This window comes from Notamacropus eugenii, chromosome X, assembly GCF_028372415.1.
Source record: "Notamacropus eugenii isolate mMacEug1 chromosome X, mMacEug1.pri_v2, whole genome shotgun sequence".
NCBI lineage: Eukaryota > Metazoa > Chordata > Mammalia > Diprotodontia > Macropodidae > Notamacropus > Notamacropus eugenii.
In genome coordinates this window covers 4,339,283-4,364,641 of record NC_092879.1, presented here as the reverse complement: position 1 = coordinate 4,364,641, position 25,359 = coordinate 4,339,283, and the positions used below count along the sequence as shown (strand labels likewise).

At 40.3% G+C, this 25,359-nt stretch overlaps 1 long non-coding RNA gene and 1 pseudogene across 1 annotated transcript; both read right to left on the bottom strand.

The window, feature by feature from the left end:
• Positions 1-12,223: 12,223 nt before the first annotated feature.
• On the bottom strand, positions 12,224-16,389 carry LOC140515532 (uncharacterized). Its single transcript, XR_011971072.1, has 3 exons — positions 16,278-16,389; positions 14,019-14,199; positions 12,224-12,748 (listed from the first exon to the last, which is right to left on the bottom strand). It is a non-coding gene; the product is annotated as an uncharacterized lncRNA (long non-coding RNA).
• Positions 16,390-17,026: 637 nt separating this feature from the next.
• LOC140515825 (structural maintenance of chromosomes protein 6 pseudogene) lies at positions 17,027-17,937 on the bottom strand (annotated as a pseudogene).
• Between the last annotated feature and the right edge of the window lie 7,422 nt (positions 17,938-25,359).

Here is a 25,359-nt window from a genome sequence, read left to right as displayed (position 1 = left end):
TTTCTGCTACTAAAGTCAAGCATAGCTACAGAAAGCTGCTCCACTCATAGACTGTATCATTTATTACAAAGTCATCAAGAAGGATAAGTGTTGGCATATATTTCTCTTTTCTAATACACTTCAGGATGTGATTTTTCAATAATTTTTCAATATTTTGTATGAATGTCTAAGTTCGTATAGAAACTGTTCATGCATGGACATATGAGCATTGGGTCTTTCCTTTCCATATTAGAGGATTCCTGAAGACAAGAGTCAGAGAGATCCCTGCTACCAGAATGAGGAAAATTATAGAAGGGTAGTCCTACCTCATGTTATACTGATGCCTTTTCCATGCAGCATCGAGACTTGTCAAAAATATATTGACCTGATAATTTTTAAACTAATGGATAATAGCTTAACCCGAAATATTAGCCTACCTTAGGTGTTAGGTGGACTTAAGTGAACTAATCACTGTAAAATCAACACATGATGTTTTTTTTTTTTAATACTTAAAATAATTGACAGTGTTGTAGATAAAATACTTGCTTATAAATTGGATCAGTTTTAGCTGAATAATTATTTTGGACAAGTAGCCAAAGATGGTTTGTGTACCTTGAATGGAAAATAAATAGAATGGCACTGATAATTTCTAACTTTGCTTTAAACATATCAAAAAAATATATTTTTTAGACTTTTCCTTATAATGGTGAAAAACTTGGATATGTTAGGACAACAGGATATAATAAAGTGTCAGCTTCCTGTGGATTCACTGTATTAGGCCAAACAATTCACACACATAAGTAAGATGCTTCCTTAGCCAGTAACTCTTCACATTACCTATTTCAAAGACGTTGTTGTTGTTCAGTTCTTTTGTCAGTTGCGTCCATATCTTTGTGACCGCATTTGGGGTCTTCTGGGCCAGGATACTGGAGTGGTTTGCTATTTCCTTGTCTAGTTGATTTTACAGATGAGGAAACTGAGGCTAACAGGGATAGGTGACTTTCCCAGGGTAACACAGCTAGTAAGTGTCCGAGGTCAGTTTGGAACTCAGGATGATGAGTCTTCCTGATTTCAGGCCCAGTGCTCTAAGTGCAGTAGGCCCCCACTAAGTTTCTCTAAATCTCAAATACACTGATTTTCTCAAAAAGGATTTTTGTACCATTAAATATAAAAAAGGACCTAAATTTCAACTAATAGAAAGCTAAAGCCACTACGTATATAGTCTGTCTACAGATTTATGCTCTCTCACTGCAATCAAGTTCTCAGGGCTTCCTTTTTTCCTTCTGTAATTGCCTATCATCTCACTAGATCATTAGGTGTAAATAGGTGCCTCTTTTGTGTCAGGTTCTAAGTTAAGGACAGAGGGAAATAATTCCTGTTCTCAAGGAACTTACATTCTTTTTGTGGGGAAGCAACATATTTACAGATGAGGGAAATGCAAATTATATATACACGGTACTTGAAAAAAGTCAAGAGCTTCATGGTATCTCTAAAGTGGGTTCTGGGGCCCTCCCTGCTGGGAAACATGGTTTGACCCCAAAGAGTGAGATGGGACACATTAACCCCCTTTTTTCTCCTATCCAGGATGGCCCTGTTGCCAACAGCATCGCACTACTCCCTTCAACACACTTTTCCCTTTGTCCCCTCTCCCAGCTGGCCTTTAGTGGGAGCACCACGCTTATGCTCCTCAGGCCTGTTTTGTAACCTAATTTCATCTAATTTTAAAGCCAATTAGATAGTCCATATTTATGGTAGAAGCAATAGAATCCAGGCACTGGAGCTTTTTTTAATTAATTTATTTTTTTTTTATTAAATTATCTTATTTGTTTTCAGTGTTCTACAATCACGTCCACATATCTTAAATTTTCTTCCCCTCCCTGTCCCTTATTCCTTCCTCCCAGCCCATTCCCTCTGAGACACAGTATTAAAGTGTGCACCGGTTCAATGCATAAATTCCTGTTAAATAAATTTCCACCCTAGTTATGTTGCATAGAATAATTAAACTGAATGAGGGAAATTGTAAAACAAAACAAAATATAATACAAAAGAAAATGGTCTGCTTCATTCTCAGATCAAACTCCACAGTTCTTTCTGTGGATATGGAAGGCATTTTGCCAGGAATCCACTGGGGATTTTTTAAGTCCTTATATTGCAATGAAGTACTAACTCGACCCGAAAAATTCCTCGCATGCTGTGGTAGTTGCTGTGTACAAAGTTCTCCTTTTTCTGCTCTTTTCATACTGAATCAGTTCATATAAGTCTTTCCAGACCTCTCTGAAGTCTTCTTGCTCATCATTTCCTATGACAAAATAGTATTCCATTACATTCACATACCAGAATTTTTTCAGGCATTCCCCAATTGTTGGGCATCCCCTTCATTTTGAGTTTGAGCCACCACAAAGAGAGCTGCTATAAATATGGATTTGTGTCTGTGAATGTGTGTATATATACATAGACAGATAGACAGACAGATAGATATAGATATGCACACACACAGACACACACGTATAGACGGGGGCACAAAGTGAGCTGAATATGAAGGGATAATATGTAAAAATTAAAATTTGCCGTTGAGTGGAATGTAGCAGCAGTAAGAGAAAGGGAGAGGTAGAACGTAGCAAATCATTTCATATGAAAGAGGCAAGAAAGAGCTTTTACAAAGGAGGGGCAGAAAGTGGAGATGAAAGGGGATAAGTGAATCCTACGTTCATGAGATTTGGCTTAAGGAGGGAGTAACATGCACTCGGTTGGGTACATAAACCTATTTTACTGTGCCAGAAAGTAGGGGGGATGGGAATTGCAGAATAAAGACAGTAGAAGGAACCACAAATTGGGGAAAGGGATAATCAGAAGCAAACACTATTGTGGGGGGAGAGGTCAAGGGAGAAAATGGAATAAATGGAGGGCAGATCAGGACAGAAGAAAAAGTAGTTTGTCTTTTTCAACAAAACAGTTATGGAAGTGATCTGCATAGCAACATATGTATGACCTATATCAAATTGTTTGCTTTCTCAATGAAGGTGGGGGAGGTGGTGGAGAGAGGAAGGGAGAGAAGAACGAAATCAAAGCTTTAAAAGCAAATGTTAAAAACTGTTTTTCATGCAACCGGGAAATAAGGTGTTCAGGCAATGAAGTATGGAAATATATTTTGCTCTACAGGAAAATAGAGGGGAAGGAGATGGAAGAAAGTGGGGTAATAGAAGGGAAGACTGACCGGCGAAAAGGGTACATGGGATAAGCACTGTCTTCGAGTGGGGGGTGAGACAGATGGAGAGAAAATATTGAATAAATATTCTTGTGGAAGTGAATGTTGAAAATCGAAAAATAAATAAATTATATATTTAAACGTTTTTTTCTCCTTATGTTAAAAGGAATAATCACTGTAATTCTCAAGTAAATTAGTGGGAAACCTCTAAAATGATATTTCTCTCTCTTTTCCAAATGAAAGGATTGATAGGTCTTTAAAATTCGAATTTGTCGAAACCAAGTTGGTGTAAAATGTCTTTCCAATCAGGAGGATTTTCGTCTATAAGGTGGATTCTTGTTATTCTTTCTTAGAGTTTATTTTCCCAGAATCCCCGGACACAACAACCTTTATTTTCCAGACTCACGACTTGTAAACATCTCCACCACTATTGCCCAGCGTTATGTAATGATAAATGATATAAACATTTTTACTTAAACTGTAAATATCCACTGCTATTGTGCAGTGAGATATAATGGAGAGATAATGTAAACTTGTGAGGCTATTGTTGGCAATGTGACTTCTACGTTTGTTTACCTATAAAGCAGATGGTCACGGATGAGTGAGTGGGGAAACCTTAGGGTTGAATGCAGAACCTGGAATGCTGTTTGTGCTTGATCAGCCCCTCTCAAGGCTTTCGGGAAATCTGTTTTTGCCTCAGTTGGCCCCAATTGAAACTTGAGAGGATTTAGGAGAATGCACAAACTGTACCTATATGGATTGACCCTGTCAAGAGGTACAGGTAGTCGCCCCCCCTCCTTCTTATTGGCCCCTGCAAGAAGGGAGATTACGGAATACTGTTGGAGTTTTGGTGTTGCCATGATCAGGAAATTCCCATTGAGAAGACTAGATTAGAATAAAATACTATCATTAACCCCTCCAAGGTGTCTTCCTGTCTTTCCTGTCTGACCACATCAAGAGTGAACCTGTATTAGCAGCTGTCTTGTTTGTTTATCTGTCTGATGGTCCTCAAGAAACATAAATAAATCCTCAAAGTACTATAGCAAACTAAATTCCTAGTTACCACAAAATTTCTAGTTGCCACCTCCCTCTTGTCAAAAAGGTGTTTGTGGTGGGGAGGAAACTCAGTTTTTAAAACCCATGAGGAACATATTCAATTGAATTAGCCTTATTGCAGTAACAAATTATACCATATGTGTGTGTGTGTGTGTGTGTACACAGATATAAATATGTATATATATTTACATGTGTGAGTATGTAGACACATATATGTACACACAGAAATATATCTATCTAAACACAGAAGCACTCACACTCACGCACACACATGCACACAGATATATCCTTAGCTGAAGCAGGCTTAAAAGGAATTTCACAACACAGAAAACTCTTTCAAATGAGTGATACAAATTTTTAATTCCTTTAAATTCCTTAACTTCATTTTAAATATAGAAAAACTTGGGATTGTATAATATTCTGTCAATTACAATTCATTAGAATATTACAACACATGGTCAGCAGGGCTGATAGAATGGCCTAATAGCTTTCTAATCCATCCATTCATTAGCTCCTTCCTTTTTTTATTTTTGACAGTACAGTTCTTAATCTAATATGTAGTTTATAAGATCCGATGATTTTCTACAAACAGATGATTCTACTGCTTACCAAATTACACAATATAAGAAATTTAGAAAGACAAAACCCCCAATAATAATAAATATTTAAAACTTGAAGCAAAACCATTATCAATTTGGGTAAATACACTCCCTAATACCATGAAGAAAAAATCATTTATCTCACTATTAATACATTGAAGCTACATATTTAAACCGCCTAATATACTTTTAAAATATTGAAGACTGTCAAATGAAAATTGCTATTGTAGTAAATATCATTACTATTACCTGCTTATAATTAAATATACCTCATTAAATATTTAAGTTTCAAATTATGTAATTTTTCACACTCTTTTAAAAGGTCAATTCACATGTAACAAAATCCAGATGAAAAATTGCTTTGTCTAACACAATTTCTGTATACAACAGAAACGTTTTGTCTTTCAAGTTTTACAACATAAGAGCATTTTAGAAACAGTAAAACTGAGAAATACAATATAATACAAACAATAAACTTCAGATAATATCAGTTACATTTTGAAATGATCATATATAGAAATTTTTGATCTTATTATTTTTGGCATTTTAAAAGCATCTTAAAGTTATCAAGTAGGGAAGAATTCATTAAATGAGAGAATAATTATGTTTAGCATATGCCACTCATTGTGTTAATCACTTTAAAATCATTTTATCATTTTGATCCCACAACAACAACCGTTATTATTTTTCCCTTTACACATCAGGAAATGGTACAAATGGAGATAAAAGAATTTGTCATCAATTACATAATCCATACATTTCTGCAACTGGAATAGAAAAGGGTGGGCTTACAAAGACCCGAGGTTGGTTGGCTCCTGCACTTTGTAGAGCTACACCATGCTTTGCCAGTGGCATCTGGATTCTCTCAAGCAGCAGCTGGGAGCTAGTGAGGTGTGGCACAATGCACTGACTAGGGGCTGAGGTGGTTGCTGCCAGGACCTTCCCAATAGTGATAATTCTTGGTGGTAGGGCTGAATGAATGCTGCCCTTGGGGCCTGAAGAGTCCCCTTTTCCTCCTCCTCACATATACACATGCTGCTGAGGCTGAGGCAGTTTGGTGCTGCTGGGGCAGGATCCGAAGTTTGTACTACACCCATGATAGATATTCCCATGCTTTGACTACAGTGGTGGGCTGCAGCGTGCCCAGAGGCACAAGGTCATTGGGACCACTGCCAGTGATGCTCCCTCTTCAACCTCCCACTGTGGCTGCTGTCTCTCCCACCCCTTTCACCAGGTGGGAAGGGTGATTCAATTTTCCTCTATAGTTCTCTAGTATTCTCTTCTTAGTCTGATCTGTGGTGAGAGCGGTTAACAAGAAAACGTGAGTGGTTAACAATTCCTACAACGAGATACACTTTTGACTGGTGGAGGGAGTGAGGAATGCTGAGTGATCTGGATTGTGGAAAGGTGTTTCAGCAGGAGGTAAATTCCAGGTATGACCCCAAAGTCCCAGGAGGTTTCTACTGCAATATTAAAATGGTGAATTTTCAAACTCCTTAATGATGAATCTCAAAGCCCCTACAATCTACATTAGTATTTTACAGTGTTTTCTTTACCTACAACCCTTAGTATTTTTTTCTGACTGGCCGAATTTTAAATCTTTCAAGGTAACAGAATCTAGCTCACAGCACGAACACGACACAGCCTTTTTACAACATAGACACTGACAGAGACCAATATTCTTAGAATGTCAAGGAGAGGAGAAGTCAGAAAAACCAGAGAGGTTTCCTTGAAACGCTCATCACAAATAGTCTCTTACTACTACAATGAAAGCGGTGAGATGGGGAATTTGCAAGGATGCAAGATCCCGAACCTGTATCCACCAAGGTTGCAATGGGGTGGCCCTATACACCTTTCGTAGTGGAGAAAAGGGCAAAAAGGGCCGGATAGGAAATGGATCCTGTAAACCTTCCTCAGAGCACCTCTAAGCTTTCAGATTTAAAGGGACAGATCTCAATGAGGTTAAATTCAGGCATCTCACCCTTGCTTAGACATCTTGGTGGGGCTAATAAGGACTGAACTGCAGAGTCCTGATTACAGAGAAGACCTACACAATGCAGAGCAATATGATCCCTGTCCCCAGAACTAACTCAGAGAGAATTGAGGACTTTGACCAAACAAGTCAGAGTCCAGAATGGAAGATGGGAAAAGAGAGAGACTTACCTACCTCCACCAAAGTTAAGACTCCAGGAAAATAGATTCTGAGGTGCTCAAGTCCCTAGTGTTGTTGGTGTGGGGTGTCGTCTCTTTACTCCATCAGTTCCATTCAGATCACACCATCAAAACTATTGATCATTTAAGATCATTTCAACCCCAGTAAGGGCCAACACCTCAAATAATCAATCAGAAGGACTGCCTTTGGGTCTAAAAGGCATGTTCCTCTCTGTTCTCTGGGTAAAGCCAGAGACTGCTCCTTCTTTTGTCAACAACTACAAGGCCAGATGGAATTAAAAGCTTTTTCCTGTTTACTGCCGTTAAGTCTGAGGTGCCTTAACTCAAGACACTATTTTGAATAATGGGACTTATCTTACTCTTTTATGTACGTATACTATGTTATGTCACGTTAATGTAAAGGAAATATAGATATCCTGGGCGGTATTTGCAATTGACACTTTGTCAACTCTCTTATCTTACAATGTTTACAACCTACTCAGCTAAGTTCATGCTATGGTTAAACACATATAGGCTTAAATTTAAATTTGAGTGACACAGACATGCTGAGTTGGAATTGTTCTAAAATGCATTTAAGGTTTTTCATTCTTTAATCTGAAAGTGAGAAGTAGAATCTAGCTACCCATGTACATGTTAGCTAACTTTACTAGCTTCAAGAGAATACGGAGCATTAATTTATATACTACCCAGGCTGTTTGCCTCTTCTAACCAAACTTTCAGGTGGACAATGTCAACCTTCAGAATTTGGTGTAAAAGAGATAAATGGAAAGAGGCCAAATGTCAGTGTTTGATCTTAGAAGAGACAAACCAAATTAAGTCATGTGAATGTAGTTCATTGTCTATGAGCTAGGGAAACGTGCATGCATGGGACTCAATGAGAGGTCAGTTGAAGGAGACTATATACCCATAGAGCAAAGAAATGCCCCTCCCACTCCCTTGATAACTCAGGATGCACGTGTCAGTGAAAAATGAAGGTTTCCACAGCACAGGAGGATGCCCCTAGGATGCCTGACATTCTGTAAGACATAAACATGGGAATGACATAAAACATGAATGCCAACAGGACAGTTCTCATAAAAGAAGAAGATAAGAGAAGTGCTATTAATCAAGATAATGTCCACTTCAAGGTGCCTGGTCCTTATAATAAACAGGAGAATGCTCCAGGTCAGCTTCATCTACTCTTGTGAATGTTGACACAGCAGGAGGATTTTGGATTCATTGGAGGGTCATGCAAAGCGTTATGATATATTAACTCAGAACAGGTCAAGATGTCTTTTTCCTGATTGGTCAATACAGGTTTTCCACCTTGGTCAGGCCAAGGAAGCCTCAAGCTGGTTTACATAATGCATTCCAATACCCTTCTCCCTGGCTGTTCAAAATCACTGGACATTTTGATGATGTTTGTCCTTCATTCTCCAAAAAGACCATGGCCTCAACAAGATAATGCCATGATTTACAAATGAATTGTAGTGAATAAAGTGAAGGAGGGCTGTGCAAAGGTAAAAGTCTCCTTTTCTCCTCTGGAGCCATCTGGTTCCAGTGACAAGATCTCAATCAGGACTACTGGAAATATCCTGAATGCAGTGGGAAAACTTGGCCTTTTTAAGTTAAAATCTTTCCCTGATCTCAGTTTAACTGAGGCAACACCCATTCAGTGATTAAGGCTAGGTAAGAATTGAGGAAAAGAACGGCCTCCTTTATCTACTCAAAAAATTCAATCTGAGAGGGGAAGACCCTCAGGAATTCTGGCCCAAACAAAAAAAATGCTATTGCCTGGGAGTCATCTGGGGCCAGAGAATGATCACCAAGTGAGGCTTGAGCTGAAATCTATTGTTGGCCAACCGAAGAGACCCAGAGTGATTTGGGTTTAAGGCATGGTCCTTAAGGAAAAAACATAGACTGGGCATGTCATACAACAGACACAGATACACACACACACACACACACACATCACAATATATCTCTCATCAAAGAAGCTCTGCACAGCACCATCTTTCCTTGTGAATACAGTTGGGTCAACTTTTACAACGTCTGAGGCAGACTTTCCACCTCCTTTTTTCGTTTCCTGACATCCATGTAAACTAAGGTGGGTGGTTATTTTTCGTGTTTTTGAGGGGGGGTTATTTCTTCTTTCTGATTATCAACCCTGATCCCCAAAAGCCTTCATAGCCATCAAATGCAATCGGTTGTCTGTCACCAAAGCCTCCAAAGAATCTTTCCTGAACCCTCTGAATCCTCTTCTTTTCTCTCATTCTACTCTTATACACTACTATTCTCTAATAATTTCCTTGGGCTTCAATTATTTCTATATAGATGATTTTCTCCCTGTGTGTGTGTGTGTGTGTGTGTGTGTGAATCTCAGGGAAAGGGGAGAAGGATACCAGAATCCATCACCCAACTTGATCTGGGCTCCCCACAAGACATAATCCTGGGGAGGGGGCACCTAGGGTTTGGTTCAGCTCAAACTGATCAAGAGTAAACATCTTAAGAGTAGGAATGTAAGAACATCAATGAAATTCTGATATTACAAGGATCATTCAAGAGAAGGGCAGTACATATTACATTTCATATTAACAACGTCTCTCACTGTATCAAAAACTTTCTGTCACCCTGTCAGATAAATCCTTGAAACACCCCAAATTTACTATTGAAAGTTCTGGTGAATCAGAATCCCATTGTTTCCAGCCTTGCATATCAATCAACGTTGGGGGAGGCTGTGATGGGGAAGGAGACACCAAGTCTGCAGCTTTTTGTATTACTTGCTCTTTGCCATGTACCTCTAACTGTAAATTGTCATGTTCTTGCTACCTTGCTGACAAAACTGTTAATATAATTGTTAAAGAAATGACAGAAAATGGTTAATACCAATTTTAATTTGGACTGCCTAAACGTTAGTCATCATGACAATGTCAGAATTCCAATAGTGTCTTTATATTCCTATCTTTAAGGTAACGAGACTAAGTTGAACTGACCAATAGATTAGGTCTCCCATCCAGGGATGTTGCCTTGTGGGGATCCCAGCTCAAGTTGGAGCTCCACTTCTAGTGTACTTTCCCCTTTCCACTGAGATTCATGGCATTACACCCAGAATGAAGTGGCTTTCCTTGCCCAGATTGCCCAGGACCACTGGGCTTCCATGAACAGGCTTTACCATCTCATACTCTCTCCTTCCTCTATCTTCCTAAAGATATAAAAAACATTTTCATGTGTCTCGTTGGTTGGGGAAATCCCCCAGGGTGGCAGATTTCTTACCCTGCTTTCTTACTTAAAGATGCTTTATTCCTGAACTCAAAGCTTTGATTTGTTTGAGAACTTGTTAAGGAGAAAGACTGAAGATGACACAAAGATCCAAGTTAGATTCAGTAGGTTATATCAGGGTGCTGAGTTACGAAAAGTAATAAAAACTTACACAGTATTTATTCGAAATCCCTACACAAAGATTCTTCTCTTTTCAGCACAGTGAAACACTAAAAAGGTGACGCACAGGTGAATAGACAAGGATATTTCTCACTTATTCTCATATGAGTAGCCTCCTCCCTTGCTGATCCTGGTACAGATCTCCCAGTGCAGGAGGAACAGAGAGAAAAAGAATTTTCTCTTTTGAAGTTTTTTCTAAAGACAAACCCTGGAGGATGACCAAAGAGTGACATTGGGAGAAGTGTAGCCTTTTGGTGACCATGACCCCCAAGACCTTCCATGCCCTGTTATAAACAACAAACTAAAGTTGGTTGATTTGCTTTCACTTTTAAAGTAGAAATCTTTCAATGATTCTGTGCTCAGGTCGAGAAGGGCAGCCTGTCTCTATCAATGAGAAGGAACTCCTGTGGTTTGATGTTTATTGACTTTTTTCTAGGCATTACGCAAAATTACTTTTGTTTTTACAATATATGGACATACATATAAACATAGGAAGAGAAAGAAATTAAGACAAACTCAGCATAACTTGTGGAAAATCACCTTGTGAAAATTTTGGAATTATCCACGATGAATTAATGTTCTCATCTTCTTGAAGTCAAGTGGGAAAGGGTGCATATATGTTTGAGATATTTAGGACTTTTTGAGTTATTAATGGCTAAGTCAGGATTAAGGGAGCAGCACAATAAATTAGGATGTCAGGCAGGAAGTGGGGATGTTTAAGGATAAGATGTCTCTAAATATGATGAATCAGAAATCAGGATCTTTTCTGCTCTTTAGGAACCAAGATGTTTTCTTTTCTCTCTGAGTGGTCAAGACTGGTTTCAGCAGTTGCAGGCACCTCTGAGTTCAGCTAAAGCTTACTTCACAAAGGATCACTGGTATATTAAGTATCCCTAGGCATCAGAAATCCTCCTGATTGATTAGTTCTTTATTTGTCTGAACAATTGTCTGGTTCCCCTGTAAAAAAAAGGGAAGCTCTAGCATATTCAATAGGTATTTGATAGAACAAGTATTACAAAGTCAGCATTCAGAAAGCACAAATGAAGAATGTTTCTTTCAACAGATGGGAAGCAACAGTCAGGAGGCAGCTGATTTTTTAAGAGGGGGTGCTTATTCTCTTCTGGTTCTAACTTTGGAAGAGCCTGCCCCCACAGCACTAGCTGGCATGCAGGTTGTTTCTTAAAGAGGGCTAGAGTGAATACTCACTCCCACCCCAATGGATTGGTTAAGCAGCGAAGTAACAGAGAATTTAGCTCCTCAAGAGTCAGGGCAGGAAGGAGAAATAGGTCCCCCAAATCCAAAATTTTATCTTTTTTATAGGAAGAAAAGAATGCAAAAGAAAAGACCTGTGCCAGTGTAGAGCAGGTAAGTAAAGGCCTTACATGTATTGGCGTGGTGATACATTTGCATGGGAATATTCATAGAGGGAGTTAAGACACTCAATTCATAGAGGGAGCAGGACTCCTGGGAATTAAAGTTAGAAGGAGTAAGTAAAGATAATTGAAGGAAGATTGTCCTTATCTGGATTCAACCTGTTCTGGCAACAGGGCCAGTGGACAGAGGATACTCCTACACATGTGGTAGGGGAACATGGAATGTTTTCTCCCAGAAGCTGGCCCTTAGCTCCTTCCATGAGGAAGCCTACATGCTAAGTGATCTGGACATAAGCAAAGACAGGTTATATAAATTCCCGTAAGAGAGATGAGTTTATAAAGGATGATTCAAAATCAGATTACACCTAAGAACACTCGAATTTTTCAAAACAATAAAATACAAGAAATATATTTTAAGGTTCTTTTCACCTTTCAAGGCTTAGTTTTATTATTCTCCCACTTCTACCAGTTGGGGGAACAAAACATTTTTTTTAATTTCTGAAACACATTTAGTAAATATTATTTCTTCAACATATTGAAATATTTAAGACTGCAGATACTTTGAGAAAATTATACATGTGTACACACATAAAACCCCATTATGAATAAACAGCATAATCATATTAAATTATAAATCAAGGCCCATTTCTGTACATTCCATGCAGCTGGCAGTGGGGTTACATTAGTAGAAACAAGTACATCTCATATACTTACATCAAAGTCAACCCAGCCCAATCCTGGTTTCCCTTCTGTCTTTATAGTGTCAATGAGTGCCTAGCTATAGCCTGTGAAAGTTCATTCAGTCCTTCATAGACAGCTTGTTTAGAGTCCTTCAAGAGCAAAAAAGCCCGTCAGTGGCAGCAACCTAGAAGAATCTGCTCTGAAAAGTTCTGTACCACAGATGCTGAGGAAAGTAAGTCCTGAACTGCTTGTGTCAGGCCAGAGACCTGAAAAACAGAAAGTGGGACAGGTGAGCAGAACAAGAAATGCACATGTGAGGGGTTTTCAACACTCCACTAAGTATCCCAAAATTTTGCCACAGCAACTAGTTGGGACAGGTTCTGATCACCCAAAAGTCATTTGGAGGCAGAGACATAGTTTACTGAACAATGAATTTCCCAGCATGGAAGGAAGCTGAGAGGCTTTGACATCCATCTCCTGAGGAACTACAATCAGGGGGTAGGGAGTCAGGAAGTGAGGGATAAGAAAAATGATGAGTAAAACATAATGGAATATCCATAGATTTTGGGAAGAAGAAAACTCAAAGAATTTCAACATAAACAGATAAATCTACAGGAAAATAGATAACAACAGAAAGAAATATGGCCTTCATATCTACTAAACAAGTTCAGGCACCAGTTCATGAAGAAATACTGAAGAAATAAAAAGGAAAATGATTCAGCACTTGATGAGACAGAGAACTTTGTGGAGTTTGAGAACATGGAAGCACAACAGGCCATTCCTCAGTGGTTCACAAGAGGAATGAGAATTATGGGAACAGGATTTATGTCTGGCACAGCAAAAATAATTAATGGAATTGTTGCTGTGTTCATCCTTTTTAGTCAAAGAAGACCATGACATTAGAGATATGATGGCATGACTTTCAGGTGACTTTGTCTTGAGTGAGGGAGGGCTGTGCAGGTCACCAGCCTCAGTTCTCCTCCAGAGCCATCTGAATCCAGTGACCAGATATTCATCAGGATGATTGGAGATTACCCAGGATGTAGTGGGAGACCTTGAGCTCTTTAGGCCAAGGTCTTTGCAGGTATTCACTTAGGGTGTAGTAATGCCTATTTATTGAATAGGCCTGTTTACGAACCAGCCATGGGACAGTCCTGTTAATAAGGCCAAGAAAAAGAAAGACACCAGGGTGGGAGAGAAACAGCAACAGTTACTACTGATAATCATTGTAAAGCAGGCTTGTCCAGAAGAGCCCTTAGGCTGGGGCACGTTTACGTCCAGCTTCAGAGTGCTGTAGGTTTAAAAGTTTTGGAAAGGAAAAGACAGGACAGGGAAGGAAGGGAAAGTAAGAGAAGGGTAGGGAAGGGAAGCGAAAGAAGCTAGTTAGTAAAATCTAAGTCAACTAGGCATCCTTTAGCCATTCAAATTTACCTTCCTTTGTAGGGGAGGAGGAAGAACAGAGGGAGGAAGACAGGAGAGGAGGAGCTGAATTACCCAGCTAGTTGGGCTCCCATTCAGGCAGCTGCATCTACTCACAGGATTGTGTTTGTCCTTCGTTGCTGAAGAAGACCATGCCATCAGAGAAATGATGACATGACTTGCACTTCACTTTGCTTTGAGTGAGGGAGGGCTGTGCTAGGTCACCAGCCTCACTTATCCTCCATAGCCATCTCAGTGAGTGGAATAGAAAAAGCTGATGGTGCAATGAATAACCATCCTTATCAAAGAAACAAAAGAGATAAAAATAAATTAAGAATGTAAATACACAGAAGTGGGCAACCTAGAAAAAGAAGAGTCCACAACAACATTAAATAAAAATATGATCATTATGCAAGCAAAATATGGATTTCTAGACAGGATGTGCAGTGACAACATAAGGATCATAGGTCTCCCAGAAGAATGCAACAGGACAGAAAGTCTTACAACCACAATGAAGGAAATAATAGAAATGTCCAGAACTTCCGAACACAGAACATGAAAATTCCACTTGAAAGAATTCACAGAGTGCTTCCAGAAGATAATCATATAATGGTTAAAATTCATTTTATTCAGGAATAAGAAGTTCTGCAAGTCATCAGAATAAGGACCTTCAAATACAAGGGAAAGAACATTCAAAGATCACAAGACTATTCTGTGCCTAATAGAAAACCGAGAAACGAATGGAATAATGTACTGGGCTTTGAAGACTAACTGAACTCAGGATGTGGTTCTGTGATGGACAGTTACCCTACCCTATAAATCTGAGCTTAACCAGAGAAATCAAGGAAGAAAAAGGCAAAGGCAAACAAGAACAAGAACAAGGAATATGAAATATTTTGAGAAAGAAAATCAGAACTGAAGAGATTATTTACCTCTCCAACATATCAAGCAACAGAAATATAGGAGTGAATAAATGCATCAGGCAAAGATAGTAACAGCCACTCAGTGACAACAGGGAGATCAGCAAGACTTTTTCTCAATGTGTCAAAGGAGACAGAGGTGAAGTGGAAATTTGGTGGAGGTAGCAATGAAGATGCTGATGGGGGCATTATGGAAAGAAACTGCAACACCTTGCCTACGGGTAAATGCTTCTTTGGTGTGACCAGGTTACAATATGGGAAGGTACATAAAAAGGGAGAGGAGATCAAGGGTAAGAGAAGAGTGATACCTCAGGGTCAAATCAAGGGCTAGAAATGAGTAGAAGGTGACATCTATGATCTCAGAAATAGAAGGCATGAGAAGGAGGGGAGAAAGACTGAAAAGGAAAAGGAAGGGGAAAGGCAGTAGCCCTTACTTTGGAAGTGAGATGGGATTCAACTGACGAATACTCTTATGGGTGAAGGGAGATTAGCATTTTACATTAGAGAAGGCCCAGGAATTTTGTACTTCAAATGGCTACTTACGATGGGGCGGGGGGGGGGGGGGACGGGGTGAGAGGGAACTGGGACCTCTGGGTCATCTAACACCTGGAAGAGTGGGAAAAGATGGACACTGGGAAGCAAATTCAGTAAAGGAACTGAAAGAACATAATACTGTGTTTGCAGCTGAAGAAGGAACTTGAAACGGAAAAGCTTGTGCACAGACAAAATTAATGCTTCTAAGATACAAGGGAAGTGGTCAAATGGGGAAAATTACTTATACCAAAATTCTCTGATCAGAGTTATGTATCCAAAATCTCATATATCCATTTCTCAAAAGATGAATGCTTAAAGGATTTGAACAGTTGTCCAAAGAACTCGAAAGAATTCACAACTGTATGAAAAATGCTCCAAATGTCTAATAAAGGAGAAATGCAATTGAAACAACCATAGCGTTTCACCTCCCACTCTGCAAAATGGCAAAAGTCAATGTCACAGAGGCTGTGAAAGACAGGCAAAGTAATAAATTTTCAGAACTGTGAAATGATACAACTATCTTCTAAAGGAATTTGGAATTACACAAATAAAAATACGAAAAGATCCATAACTTTTCAACTAGAGATTCGATTACAGAGCTTATTTCTCAACGAAGCCTTCGATAAGAAATAACTGTCCCCACATGCTCCAAAATAGTTACAGGAACACTTTTTTATTGTTACTGACAACTGGAAACCCAGTAGATGTCCATCAATCGGAGAATGCCTGAATGTAATAGAAGCTATGCTGTAAGAAATGATGTGCAGAGTGATGTAAGAAAAAGCAATATACACAGCAACTAGAACAATGTAAATGGAAAGAACACACACACAAACAAATCAAAATTATACAAAGCAAGTGGGATTGAAATAAAGAGATAGCCCTTCATGGAGGTGGAAGGTCTATAGGTATTAAATATTACCTATGATTTCAGATACATGCGTCAATCAATTGTGCAACCTTTTTTCTTCTTTTCCCTCTAGAAAAAATACTATTTGTCGTATGGGATGGTTCTCTGAGAAGAGGCAAGGAAGCATACATTGAATACGATGGTGATGCAGACAGAAAACAGGAAATATCAATAAAAAGTTACTAGTAAAAATTTTATATCAGCTTTAGTCTTCTTCCTCTTGCTTAATTGGTCAGAGAGGCAGGGTTCTCTGGCCACTTTCAGCATCTGGCAATATGAGTATTCTAGTCAGAGGAGTTATGGGAAGAACGTCCCGTTTTCTGGAGTGAGCAGGATGAACTGTTGATATTGCTGGGAATGTGCAATCTTGAGGATCATGTCCATGGCAACTCTTCTACTGACAGGGTCCATGTAGATATCAAATGCATTCAGGCATCTGAAAGGAGATTCTGTGATGGACCATAAAGAAAGAATGAAAACAAAGTTTGCAAAAGAGTTTTCACTCCCTCCTAGGAATTGCATGTCACCAGAAGCGGTTTTATTTCCCTCTTTGGGCTGGACTCTTATAGAAAGGGTTTCATTTCTGTGATCAAAGCTCATTTTTCTGCAATAGTAAGTTATCAAAGTATAACATGCATCATAAATCAAAACTTTTTTAAAATTGTTGGCATATTTCATATTTTTTTTGATGTTTGATCCAATGATTTAACATACTCTTTCAAATTCTTCACTTTAACATCTAGACCCTGATGTCTGTCTTTTACTTCTTGGTACTGCTGTATTACTTCTTCTCTGCTTCCATAAATTCAGTTTTCTGATGCTATCCTCAGCTTTAAAGCACTAACTATTTTTTCAAGAAAACAGGGGCTTTCCTATCTTTTTGCTCTGGGCAGAAGTATTGGGCTTCGGCAAGCTATATCGCCAGATTCTTCCCTTTTGTAGACAGCTCGTCCTTTGTCACTTGGAGAGTCATTCATCTGTTCAAGTTGGGTCACTTCCAGAGAGAATTTGAATCTGTCACCATCATTTCTGGTATGCAATAACTGCCTACCCATCTCCTGCTGTAAAATAGACAGTAGATTATGTACCCATATATTAAAATGATCAAGAATGGCCCTAAACTCTGCTGCTTAGAACAAACCAGGCTGCCTGCGTGGTCCTTTAGTTTGTAATTTGCAGAACCATTTACACTGATGCATTGCTGCACCGTTATGGAGTCTCCAAACAGGTCAGATTTGAAAGCATCTTCCCCTCTGTTGTGCAATGTGATGGAGATGTTGGTAGAAAGCTCTCCATCTTTCACAAACTCTCTCAAAGACGATCCTAACGCTTGTCCACCCAGACCAACCACTAGAGCTGTCAGCAATGCACTCTTGCCCTTCTGTCCCACCGCAAAGTTGACACCGGACCCAAATTTCACTGGCCCCAGCTTGGGATGGCACATAAAGTTCTCCAGCTGGATACTCTCAATGATGCCGGCTTCCACTGAGGCCGAATGAGAAGCAGCAGCAGCAGCTCCCTGAGAAACAGTATGGAAGAGCACCCTCTCCTTCTCCTCTTTCGCATCGCCCTGCGGCCCTGGCCTTGCACTTGACTGCCCCTCTGCGGCTTGGGGGATGTGGTCCTCTTTCCTCTCAGCCTTTGGGTGAGTGACAGAAGAAACCTGCGTGGATGGGAGGACCTTCTAGCGCTTCTCCCCTTCCCCCTCCTCCTCCCCAAGGAGACGCAATCCGAGGGTGCCTCTCTGCAGCCCTGGAGAGCTTAGCCCCAGGACCCACTTCCTGCTCTAGTCTGGCAGACAGGGCCTCCCGAGAGGCGCAGCTCCGCAGCTGTGGGCCCCAAGGAGGCCAGCTGGGTCGGCGGGAACCCGGATGGATGCTCAGCCTCCGTTCCGGGGCTCCGTTCCCCACATCCCTCCGCCCCGCACACCCCCTCCCCCTCACTACCAAGCGGGCCGTGCTGCAGGGTTCCCTCACCACTCAGCGGGAGATGCCCAGCAACAGTAAGGCCCAGATCCCAATCTACAGGAACATCTCCCCTGCAAGGGGCTTCTGTGGTGGGCGGCTACCCGAAAGACGGGGATAAGAAGAGAGCTTGCCCAACAGCCTCTTGACCCCACTCCCTCACTGGGGAGGGGGGAACAGCGCTGGAGTAGCCCTCTTTCTGCGCCTGCGCAGCCGGCGGAATCCTAGGGGAGGGGCTCGAGCAGCCAGTGCTCCTGAGTGGCCGCTTCTCCTCCAGGCTTCTCCGCGGCCCCTCCCCCTCCCCCCACCGGCTCATACCTGCGCATTGGTAATGCTAGGGCCACAAAGAGGTGGCCAGTGGCAATGACGAAAGGATGAATCCGGTGGCTCTCTGTCTGCCTGTCTGTCCTGAGCCTCCTCCTTGTTAGCACCCATGGCTTCCCAGCGCGGAAAACTCCCAGGTCTCCTCCATCTCCAGGCCTTCCTCGCTCTCCAGAGAGGCTCCAGTCCTCTCTCTGCTTCCTGCACCTCTCCTCCCTCCTTGTTTCCCTGTGTGTGTAGCTCTCCTTTTTGACAGTGCAAATATTTGAAATTCATACCGGGAACTTTTTCAGGGGGAACATTTGGTTTAGCAGCTCCTTGGAGCACTTTCTTGGGGTGAACACCTGTTAGCTAGGGTCCTTTGTTATGTTGTGTGTGTGTCTGTGTGTGTGTGTCTGTGTGTGTGTCTGTGTGTGTGTGCGCGCGCGCGCGCGCGCGCCCAGCCACCGTGATCATCTTTGGTCTAAGAGGGACAGCCAAAGGACCATCCTTCTATTAAAATGTTGGCATTATTAACAACACTGTTAAATCTCCCAGAAATGATGTTTCTTGTACCTTTTTGAATGCCGCAGTCACTGCAACCAAGAAGGAATCAGAGCCTTGCACTGCTAGATTCTTAACAAAAACTTTCGAACATGTATTGGGTCCTCGGGGAGAGTTTTTGTTAGGACTCTGACTGTGATCTGACTCTCCATTTCATTAGTAATTCAGTAGTAATTTCGCTACTAATTAAATTTTATGTAGGGAAAGTTTGTATGTTTTATGTCTATTTACCTGCTTTTAATGCTGCAGATCTCTAATTTTTCACTTTCACTGACATGGAGTCCTCTGGAACAGTCTACAGGGACAGAATGCTAGCAAATGAAAACGTCTGCAGCAGAGGGCTTTGAAGAGAAGTTCTAGTTTTAAATTTCCAGCAGAGATGTGGGGAACCACCTGAGAAATTTTGGAATTCACTTTGGGATAGGAGGTTAGTCATTCCAGGCTTCTTGTTAGTTTTAAAGAGTTAATATGCAGACGTGGCCCCCAAAAAATTCTTGCAGGAAAAAGTTTCATTGAGTACCCTATGTTTTTAAGAGGGTTTGATGAAACAGGCAAGCTGTGAAAGTACCAACTCTCGTAAAAAGGAGGAATCTGGGGGAGTAGATTAGGATTGAGCATGCCTAAAATTTTGCCCAGGAAGTAGAAGCCCTCCTAGAGTTTACAGGCAGAGCTGTGTCCCCAGGAAATAGGCAAAATGTAGGAATGGGCGTAAAAGGAAAAAAAAAAAAAACTACCCTGAGCAGAAGCAGGAGGCAGACAGATAAGTACAAAAACTGGGTAGAAAGCTCTCCCAAGGAAGTAGGTTTTTTTTCAGTTTTTTTTCTCCAAATTCATTAATTTATTTGTTTTCAGTTTTCAACACTCATTTCCATATGTTCCAAATTTTATCCACCTCCCTCCCCAAGATAGTACGCAATCTTATATGGTTTCTGCACATACACTCCTGTTAAACACATTTCACATTAGTGATGTTGCATAGAAGAATTAAAATTAATGAAAGAAACCTTGAGAAAAACGAAACATAGTAAAGGAGAAAATACTCTACTTCATTCTTCCTTCCAACCTCATACTTCTTTCTCTGGATGTGAATGGCATTTTGCATCATGAGTCCTTTGGAAGGGTTTTCGGTCCTTGCATTGCTGTGAAGGACTAAATATCAAAAATAGTCCTTACACACTGTGGCTGTTTCTGTGTGTAATGTTCTCCTGGGTTTACTCACTTCACTCAGCATCAGTTCATGTAAGTCCAAGTTTTCAGAAGTCTGACTGTTTGTCATTACTTACAGCACGATACTATTCCCTTATATTCACATACTTCAAGTTGTTCAGCCATTCCTCAATAGATGGATATTCCCTCTACTTGTTGGCCACCACCAAAGTGGTTAAGGTTCGTACCTTAACCCTGATTTTTGTATGTTTTTGTCTCTATTTTGTCTTTAGGGTGTGGCCTGCATTTATTAGGTGGGGGGAATGTAAAAGCAGGACAAGACTAGGAGTTTACAGTTTTAGAGAGGGAACTGATGGGGTACTGGCTCTAAGAATGCCCTTGAACTCTCTTTGAATCTTCCCACTTGCTTTCGCTTTTCATGCTCATATTTGTTACCCTTAACCTAGCCTAGCCCTCCATTGTCTCTTCCCATCAAGACCCTTCATAGACCCCACCTCAGGTCACCCCACACTACTTGGCCTCCTACAGGCTCTCTGCGTATATGAACCATCTGTCTTCTATGAAAGTGCTCAGATTCATTCTGGTCCACTTGTCAATCAATACAAGTATCCCATATGCTTATATTCCTTAAAAGTCTACACAACATGGTAGATTTTAAAGAAACTTTTTTTGTCTCTGCATGAAAGAGAGCTTGGGTTGAATTCATTCTGGCAGGAATGAGCATGTCAGTATTTTGGGGTCCTGAGCACACCTACACCTCAACAGAATCAGAGAATGGACCTCTCAGTAAAAGTGTCAAGTTTCTTTTTTTCCCCCTCGAATTTAGCAACTGATAAAGATCTAGACGAAGCAATCTGAAGATAGCAATGGCTGAGGAGGGAAAGCTAAGTTAAGAAACCAATTGGCAACGGGGATTTTATTTTTGATCGTCAAAAGTTAGATGAATTCAGTTTTAATTGTATTTCAAAGCTAACGTTTGTAGTGCAGAAATGGAACAATAATGAGTTTACTAATCACCTTGATTTGCTTGAACTCCCGTATTAACCAGGAGAGTCTGAAATAACCTGGCAATCAAAATCAGCCAATCAGGAGGCAGAATGAGCGTGGCCAAAGTTTGACGTCCCAGTGATCCTTTCCTACGTCTACTGGGTGAACCCACTTCACCTTTATTGTGCCAGCAACCTCAGGGCCAGCCTACACTAGTTCATACTGGCCTCAAACAGACAACGCTTGTAGAAATATCCTGGTTCCAGGTACACTGTATCTCTCCTATCCTCCTGCTTCCCTTTGTTTTGAAACCATATAAATCATTCCTTACAATCCTCGTCTTTGAAGAAGCAGATTAAGTTCTTTTTCTTCTCCAACCATTTGATTCCTGTACTAGCCCAATAAATGTTTTCCATTTTTGCACTTCAACTTCATTCCCTCTGTTCACTTAGAAGCTGTACTCCAGTTAATTATTCTGCCAACTAATCTAGTGGTGTGAGAAGGGTATGGTATTGTGGGGTTGGGATGATTGCCCTCTAGCACCACAGAGATCGAAGTTAACCATAAGGAATCCCTTGTGTTCCAGTCTCTCCATGTGATTGTATGGTGAGTTGTGTGCCCCAACTTAAATGAATCTGGCAGTGCAAGACCCTCAGGTTTGCTGACCAAAAGAAAAACAATTACTACTGACATTCATTCTGAGACATGGAGGCCCAAAATAAGCATCAGATGGTGCTTGGGAAGCAATCTATTGTCCAATCAATGAGAAGTGAACGAATTGAGTTTAAGGCATGGTAAAGACTTTTAAAAAATAGCATATCCAGTAAACCCAAACATAGGTAGGTTTCAGCTATCAAACTTTATCTTCCTTTGGGAAGAACACCTTCCTGTAAGGGAATGATACCTGATAAGGGGAGAGGAGAGAAGAGGAGAGGAGAGGATGATGTCATGGTCCTCTTTAAGAATGAAAGATGTCATGGTTGTCTTTGAGAATGAAGGACAAATCACAGAACCACATCCACAAATTCTCACCCGCAGCATGAAGGATTTTCCAGTCATCTTTCACATTATTCCCTTCCCTCAGAGTCTTCTCACATTTTTCCATAAATATATTGTTTTACAGAGCTCGTGGCATGTTTTGTCCTTCAGTAGAGTAAGATTTGTTAGAGAAGACACCTGTTCATTATCGCTTTCTTGGTAGAACTTAGCACATTGCCTGGCATTGTTGCTTGTTGACTCAATGAGTGACCCACGAAGATGCATCAACATCTGCTTTGTTGTTTGTTTGTTTCCACATGACTTGCACCATACTATTTGTCCTGTCTATTAGAATGCGAACTCCTAAAGAGCTGAAACTGTGGTGCTTTTCTGTTCCTATTCCCAATGGTTAGCTCAGTACTTTGCAAAGAGTACCCATTTAATATATGTGCTTTTTTTATCGATCCATCCATCCTCATCTCCACCCATACTTTCATATATTTTTGTCGACATTTTAAATCTGCATATAACCTCAATCATTAGACTTGTAGTATCATGACAGGTTCGATACAACCCTGGCCTGGATTACTTCCCTCATACTCGAAGAAATGATATCACTGTGTTTGGGTAAACATACAGTGTGCTGAACTGTGGGTGATCAGACAAATAGGAGTTCAGAACGCTCTATCACAATTTAGAAACAAATGGTCCATAGGAACATTTGAAATTGAGATATCTCAAAACTGGCACATCTTATATTGCTTTTGAGCTTTGGCAATTCTTCTCTTTATGCCAAAAAAATTCTTCTTTCATGCAGGCAGGCCATACTGGCATACTTGCGCTCGTGTTTCCCATGTCTCACAATTGATTTCAAAATTCTTCAAAAAGACCTTCAGAGTGTCCTTGTATCACTTCTTCTAAACATCATATATGATGTGTCCCGAGCAACAGAGTTTGAACAGGGGTCACCTGGAAAGGGGCAAGAGCTCGTGTGAGAATGGAGGAGAATACATACACCAAATTGTTCAAGGCATAGCCTGGGAAGGTTCGGGAGCAAGCGACTGCTCTGAGTCTCTTCAGGAGTCAACTTTTACTTAGAAATGTAGGCCACGGTTACATTCCAAGATAAGGAGAGGCAAACATACATTTCCTGGCAGAGGACATATGGAAAGAACAGATATGCAGTGCTTACTGCAAGCTTTTACTATGCTTACAGTTTTTAACTTTTATGACCCATTGTCCTGTCTTCATGATACAGAATTCTGTACAATTTACTTAGGGGATTTTCTGCCCAGCTGGGTTCCCAAGGAGGCATGCTTGACCTAACAGTCATGTTCCTGCTGATGCAGGAGACATATGTCTCATATACGACTTTTGCTGCTTATCACACTTGTGAAATCAAGGTGCTGTTGGTTGGAGTCCCGCATATCACGCTTTTGTTTTCTGTAATTTATGAAGGAGTAAGGATAAAGCAATCTTAAGTTGCACATCATGAAGAGCAATCCTACTCTTTACGACTGTTCTGCTTTCTGCAAAAAAAGAACATAGAGAAATTATTGTTTTACAGAAACCAAGAAGGCCAAGCACATTTCTTAGGTCAAAAATTGTCTAGGATCCAAGGATGCAACCCCATTTAACCATTCGTCTGCAATAGAAGAAGTGACTGAATCTAATGTTGCTCTTTGTAGTTTCTTAATTTCATCATGTAAATTCAGGAGATCAAAGATGCTGTTGTGCCTCCCCTAGGCTCCTAGAACATGAGCTCGAATATGCTGCCAAGTATATAGGCTTGAATCATATTTTAGAGGAGTTATACAATATTGTGACATATTAAAATGACGAGGTAAGGAAAACTGTTCCTGTAGAGCCTCTACCTGTTTTCCAGGCTAGAATATGGTGTCTTTTAGCTTATCTAATTGGCCATGGTGGGTGGCATCCAGGTTGTCTTTGAGTTTTCCATATGTAATTTACTATAGCATGAGACAGGATATCTTAATTGGCTAGATAATACATACAATAAGATTACAGAGTTGGCAAAGTTTAAACTGAAATTATGACCCAAGACACCTATGTTTTCTTTACCATTAACATGCCATAACATAGTATATGTCCACAAAATATTGACATATGGAAAAAATCCCATTATTCAAGATAGTGTCTTGGGATAAGGATCTCACAAAGTATGCCATGTCATCCCTATCTGACCTTGTTGACATAAGAAAAGGTATTCTCTAAGTTTACTTCAGAGAACAAAGAGACGGTTAGGTCCAGGCTCTTCTTTTGGTTGATTAATTCAAGTTCTGGCCCTTACTAAAGTCCAAAAATGATATTAAATATTACTCTTTCCTCCTCTTGGTCAAAGGCAAGACATAGGCTTATCCTGTAAATCAAGAAAGATATGAAAAAAATCTCTAAATAAGACGTTCTGGTTATGCAAAGGGCTCAGGTAGGGAAAGAGCTGTTCTTCATGAATGGTCTGATGTGGACTCTTGGGAAAGCTGTCCACATCTGATGTCACCTTTTTCAGGACCTTTCGAAATTGGAGGGCAATGTCTCCTATGGGATCAGGTGCCACTCTGGAGAAGGGGCGATGGATGTGACAGATGGATCAAAGAGTCTATACAGAAAGATCTGACAGGGGCTCCCAGAAAACATGAGCTGATAATTGAGAGGAAACATTATAACATACATAAAGGCACATAGAACTAGTTCAGTTTCCCAGCCACACAGGGCTAGGTTGAAACAACACAATAAGTTTTTTTCTCAAAATTCACAAAATTGCATTATTATATTAATTCAGGTACAGATTAAACTTTGATGTCTCACAATAGACTAGTTTTGGAGAAGGGAGATTTGCATGTCACCAATATAATCAAGAAAACTTGAACATGAACCATACAAATCAATGCTAACTACCCTATTACCAATATTAACTAACATTAAGTTCCTGGCATCCCAATGATCCATTCTTACTTTTCATTTAAACATCACTTTTTGAATTCCAAATGTCTCATGTAGTTATCTGATGCTTAGATATCCTCTCTTTGACAATAGATTTTATTCCTGGGACAGTTCAAGAAGGGAATTCTGTTTCTCTGGTTCACATCTAAAGTTCACAGACAATTCTGACAATA